At 44.2% G+C, this 6,000-nt stretch overlaps 1 protein-coding gene across 11 annotated transcripts in view; it reads left to right on the top strand.

Annotated features, from left to right (window-relative positions):
* The first annotated feature begins 1,729 nt into the window (after nt 1-1,729).
* Nucleotides 1,730-6,000, top strand: part of Marchf7 (membrane associated ring-CH-type finger 7) — a 44,534-nt gene continuing 40,263 nt past the window's right edge. For 8 of the 11 annotated variants that reach the window (XR_012911793.1, XR_012911792.1, XM_075985113.1 and 5 more), the window contains exon 1: nt 1,730-1,925. The gene's annotated coding sequence lies outside the window, so the exon portion shown is untranslated. The remainder of the gene's footprint in view (nt 1,926-6,000) is intronic. The other 3 variants (XM_075985109.1, XM_075985105.1, XM_075985107.1) reach the window with 1 other exon arrangement.

Here is a 6,000-nt window from a genome sequence, read left to right as displayed (position 1 = left end):
GAATCTCAGTGAAATAGAAATCTGGTACCACACTCACCTCTCATAATAAAATCCTCAGTACTGGAGGAGACGAAGCCATAATCTGCCAAAACCCACATGCGATCCTTGCCAGATTTAGGGCTTCCAGAGAAAAGTTCCCACTACCAGGTTTGACTACTATAACTCAGGGAAGCACAGAACACACTCAGAAAGATGTTTAGGGATCTATACAATGTTAAGTTCTAGAAAGGCAAAGGGGTGGTTTAAGACAGGTAACTATGAACAATTATGGAATGCTTGCTATGTTCTAAGAATTGATGATGTATCACCTCAGTTAATCCTTTCAACAACACCATGATGACATTTGGGCAGTATTGTGGATTTAGGTCCCTAATCCACGGGAACAAGCCCAGATTAAGGAATTCTTAGCAAATTTAAACAATTGCTGAAGATAAAGGTAGTAAGAAGCAGGGCTGAGATTTGAACCCAAGAATTCTTAAGGGTCGATCAAACATAATGGAACACTTAATTTTCTTAAAAGGACAAATTAAAAGTAATCTGTATTTAATTATATTTCCTACCAGATACTTAGTCTACATTTCAACACCCTAAAAGGCTGACGCGTGGGTGTCAACAAAAGGCAAACAAAAATCCCTGAAGTTTGTAGTAGCTAAAATTTATTATAGTGATGACCGCAGACCAATGAAACAGGGATGGTTGCCGACTGATACTCCACTTTGTTCATATGAAATGACAAATCCAAATACACACACACACACACACACACACACACACACGGCATTTCACTTCGTGGAATTATTTGGATCCAAGGGATTCTTTAAAACAAACAAACAAAAAGCTAAATCAAATCAAACGTCACTCATAAAATCTTGTGTCTTCACCACGCTTCCAAATTTCAGTAAGAATTTACCGTCAAACAATTGGTGCTTGGGACATCGGTCAAACTCCCCATCATTTGCGGATTTCCCACACTCCTTCGTATTTATTAGTTCTCATTTACATCTTAGTTTACCACATTGAGAGCGGCTTTGAAAGTTTCCACTCATATACAACAGACTACGTCACAGAATTTCCTCGGTCTTTCTACATAAGTGAATGTTTGCTGCAAAACCTGTAGCTGCGCTCTCAAAGCTTAACAGCATAATTTTAAGATAGAAGTGACCGTAAAAAATACTAAAAACTTATCGACTCCAAGGAAACTACGAGAAAGGGACTGTCGGAATCAATCAGGAGGCTGTAGATGGAGGGAGCGCTGTCAAACCCTACAAGGTGGGCAGGGACGCGCCAGGGGAGGCTCGAAGGGGAAGTGGGAGAAGGCAAGTGTTTGACTCGATTCCGTCAACTGTCACTGCGCCACTTGCCAAGCGCAAAGAAACAAAATCCACCCACGCAATCAGCCAGCCGGACCCGGAGCGGCGGGCCTACCGGGGCCCGCGGCGGGCGCGGGAGCGAGGCGAGCACCGTGCCCCTCGCACCCCGGGCGGTGACCAGCCCGCCCGGCCTCCCGCGCCGCTCCCGGCGCCCGCACGCCCGCACGTCGCCGACCAGCCACGGCCGCTTACCGTGGCGCCTGGCAGCTTCCCCCGACGCGGCCCTCAACGGCTGCCGCAGTCAGAGCACCACCCCGCGGCGGGGCACGTCTAGCCCGCCCGCAGCTCCCGGCTCCCCCGCAACGCCGCCCAGTCTCGCGAGAAGCGGGCGGGCGAGAGCGCGCAAGGGGGCGGGGGAGGAGGAAGGGCGGGGCTGCCAACGGCGGCGGCCACTTGTGCGCCGCATCCGGAGGGGTGGCCGCCATTGTGCTTCGTCGCCGACTGCTCTGCTGTCCCCGTGGCCTGAGACCGAGAGCACCGGGAGAGGAGGAGGAGGAGGAGGCCCTGTGGCTGCGGTGAGCCCCACGCTCCCTGCGGTGTGCCAGCTGGAAGAGGGTAAAGAGCGGCAGCAGCGGTGGGGGAGGGGAGCATTGGCGTGCGCTCCCCCCCACCCCCACCCCCACCCCCACCCCCCGGGCCCTGGGAGCGGGGGGAGGGCGGGCGGTGCGTGTTCCTTGGGGACCCGCGGCGGCCTGTGGCGCCGTGCTGTGGGAGTACGGGATCGCGCTTGGTAACCCCACCTGGAATTTCGGTCGGGGTCGAGCCCCTCGGGGTCGGTGACGGTAGGCCTCTGCGTGGCCCCGCGCCGTGAGTTGCGTGACACTGGCATGAGTAGCAAAAGATGGCTCTTGAGAGCCAAACCGGGGCGAGAGGTGTAAATGACCGACTCTAGACATGCAAGGTGTGAGCAATAAAATGCTCCCTCATCTTGAAACTGCGTCGCGAAGACGAAGAGGGTACACACACACACATCGAAATCACTACAATGAACACTCCTTTCCCACAAAATAGATGTTAGTATATGGGAGCGGGGGGGATCCGTGTGGGTAATAAACACATCCTCAAGACCAGTGTGAAAACAATTTAATAAGAGTCGGCCGACCTCGGTTCACACACCGTTTTTTGTAGTTTTTAAGTACTCTGTTTAATGTTTTAGATGTCCTTATTTCTTGCTCCCTTCTACTCCTTTTGTATCCAGAATGAAGCTACATAATGTAGGTGAGCATAGAGATAAATCTCTGATTTGCAAACCCAACAGTAGTAGTATCACTAAGAAGGAAGATTCTTTCTTGGTATTTTCACAAGATAACCAGAAATGGGGTCAGTGTTTCGTTTCCAACTCCCGTGAGTGGGAAGCAGCCGACATGCTGTGGCCGTGAGGGGTAGCAGTAGAATCAGAGGCCCTGGTCACTATCATGACCGTAGTTATCTTCAGATTTCTTGGTTGAGATGAGTTCCCCTGCTCCTGAGATGTGTTTTTAATGGGCTGAGCTAGTGTGTGGAGCAGTCAGCAAACACTCTACAAGGCATAAAATACTTGCAGTGTGAATTTGTAATGACTGTAAACAAACACAATTTACCACGGGTCTATAACCAAGTATTATGCTCAGGAAAACTTAAAATTGGACTTTGTGAGTTGTATCCACATAGGTTCACGTATATATGGATTTATTTTGTTTACGTTGTATTTCATGCTGGCATTGAATTTATAATGCTGCCCAGACTGACCTCTAACTTAAGATACTCTTGCCTAAGCTTTCTGGCATTGCTGGCGTGTGCCGTCAGATCCAATACCACTACACAGCTCTAGTTTTGCCCTAAATGGTACACCATTGCCTCCCCCCCCACCTATAGATTTTATTCTTTGACAGTCATATATGTTGGAATTTACTGTCGCCCTCACCCCCCCATTATCTTATTTTCAGTTTCATGGGGTCAGATGTCTTATGCAATGTGGGGTCTCAGGTATACTAAGTAAACATTTACTCTCTGACCAAACTATAACCCCAAACCCAGATCAGGTGTCTGGAATAAGGAGGTTTGTTTTCCTGCGTAACTGCAAAATTTTTTTCTGTTCTACATGAAGGTGTTGGATAATCACCTTATACATAAGCCATCCATAGTATTTATGTAGACAACGCTTAGTCAATTCCATATCCGTCTCACACACCTCTTTCATCTGTTATATGAGAAAGAGTTGTCCACATTTTAATATATTTCAAGAAGGTAATCTTAACTGTGGAAAATGTATCCAGTGGTATAAAGCACTGCTTGGTTACTAGATTAGGGTTTCCCTTTGCAACAATGAGCTTGGCGCTCTATCTTTCCACAACTCACAGTTTAGTCATCAGACGGATGTGTAAACAATTGCTGTCTGTACCTTGCTGTAAACACTGCAGAAGTGTATGTGTATGGTATGTGTAGGCTTGGGAAGTGTTGAAGGGAGAAATGCTTGCACTCAGCTGAGGGGTGGCTAGGACCTGCTTGTGGTGATGTGGTTTTAGAAGGTGACAGTGGCTCAAAGGTGAAATGAAGGGAGGTTCGAGGTTGGCATGGAAACTTTCTGTAATACATTAGGAAGTTTAGTGCCCTGTGCTGTGGAATGAAGAACTGTTGTATCCAATAAAATTGATCTAAAGATTATCTTTGTTGGCAGATTGTTTTGTGTGTGTCAGAAACCTGGGAAGACTTATAATGTATAAGCTTGTATCAAGTAATGGTTTTTAAGTAACAAATTAAGTATTAAGTAATGAGCTATTAAACTATTAGATCAACAGTGGGCCAAATTAGATAACAATTTAAGTTGAACAAGTTCCTACTAAAGTTGATGAATCACTGAAAAAGATAATTTCATTTGAGTTTATCTTTTCTGTTTTCCTGTTTTTGATTAAACTTGTATCATTAGTAAAGTTACTGGGAGTGAACCCCAAAGGACTGAGCAGAAGTGATAACATTGCTTTATAATTTAAGAGGTGACTGAGATTTGATGTTGTCTGATTTTAATTTTAGTTTTCTACACCAAGATGAACCTTATTGTGGTCAAAGCTGGCCTTACCTGTGACTACTGGGTAGGCTAGATAAGTTTGAAAGTCTGGTTTTAAAATCACCTAATCCTTTGCACCCATTTTTCCACAGCTCTAAAAGGAGGGTAGGCTTGTAAAAAAGAACTCTAAAATGCTGAATGAAGATTGAATTGTGACGTCTCAACAGCAAACCACTTCAAATAGAATAGGTTGTATCTTTAAGGGCTGTAGTACTGATAGACAGTATCACAGATTTTTTTGATGCTGCTGCTAAATTTTTACCTTTAAAAGTATTTAAGAAAACCTTAAAAATATTAGGAATATCTTAAGTCTGTGATAGCTAAGTATCAAGAGAGATCTTTCTAAAAGGCTCTAGAAGTTTTGTGTGTCAAAGAGCTTCCCTCATTCGGCCATATTTAGTTAGCTTCCCTGCTCTTAGGTGGTGTTGGTTGATCCTTGGATCTTGCTATTCTGAGTGATTTTCGGCATGATGTTTCAGGATAGCATCTGAAGAATGAAAATAGAAGCTACAAGACCTCTTAAGATTTTTTTAGATCATACAGTATCACTTGAGTACACCTCTGCATTCAAGGGATAGAAAAGTAAAAGTTGGCCGTGTTCTGTCCAGTCCCAGAGCACGTGGCATTTCCAACATGTGTTCTTACTGGGACATGGGAGAAATTTGTAGCTGTATTTTATGATCCACTGAAGATTTAAATCATTTTAAGAATACACATTCTTTTTTTTAAAAATTTATTTATTATGTATACAATATTCTGTGTGTATATCTGCAGGCCAGAAGAGGGCACTAGACCTTATTACAGATGGTTGTGAGTCACCATGTGGTTGCTGGGCAATGCTCTTAACCACTGAGCCATCTCTCTCCAGCTCAGAATACACATTCTTTAAAATGCCAAAATTGCAATTGCTTTAAAATAATTAATATAAGAAATGGTACATAAATAAGTTTGGTCACGCAATGATAATTTGTTAAACATTGTTGATTGGTATGTGGAAGTTAATTTTTCCTTTTTGTATGCTTAAGAATTTTTTTTTATTTCTTTTTTTTATTTATTTATTTATTAAAGATTTCTGTCTCTTCCCCGCCACCGCCTCCCATTTCCCTCCCCCTCCCCCAATTAAGTCTCCCCCCAGCCCGAAAAGCAATCAGGGTTCCCTGTCCTGTGGGAAGTCCAAGGAACCCCCACCTCCATCCAGGTCTAGTAAGTTGAGCATCCTATGCTTAAGAATTTAATAGAAAACTTAAGTCCTACACACCCCATGATCTAAACTCTCTTTTGTTTGTGACTATGACCTCATCTTAGTAGTTATAATTGCAGCACCTTCTGTGTAGATGGTAAAGGTATAAAGAGCTATTTATATTTTGTGTGTGTTGTGTTTGCATATGTATGTGGGTTCTCAAGCTCATCTGTTTGTGGATGGAAACCAGAGATGAATATCTGGTATCTTAGTGTCTTCCTCTATCACCTTCCATCTTGTTTTTTGAAATAAAGTCTTTACAGTCTCTAAATGAACTGGAACTCACTGATGATGGGAGATTGGTTAGCCGTGAGCCCCTGGAATCTTCTGTCTTTGTTTCACAGCAC

This window comes from Microtus pennsylvanicus, chromosome 9 (genome assembly GCF_037038515.1).
Source record: "Microtus pennsylvanicus isolate mMicPen1 chromosome 9, mMicPen1.hap1, whole genome shotgun sequence".
Taxonomy (NCBI): domain Eukaryota; kingdom Metazoa; phylum Chordata; class Mammalia; order Rodentia; family Cricetidae; genus Microtus; species Microtus pennsylvanicus.
This window is presented reverse-complemented; position numbering and strand designations above follow the sequence as displayed.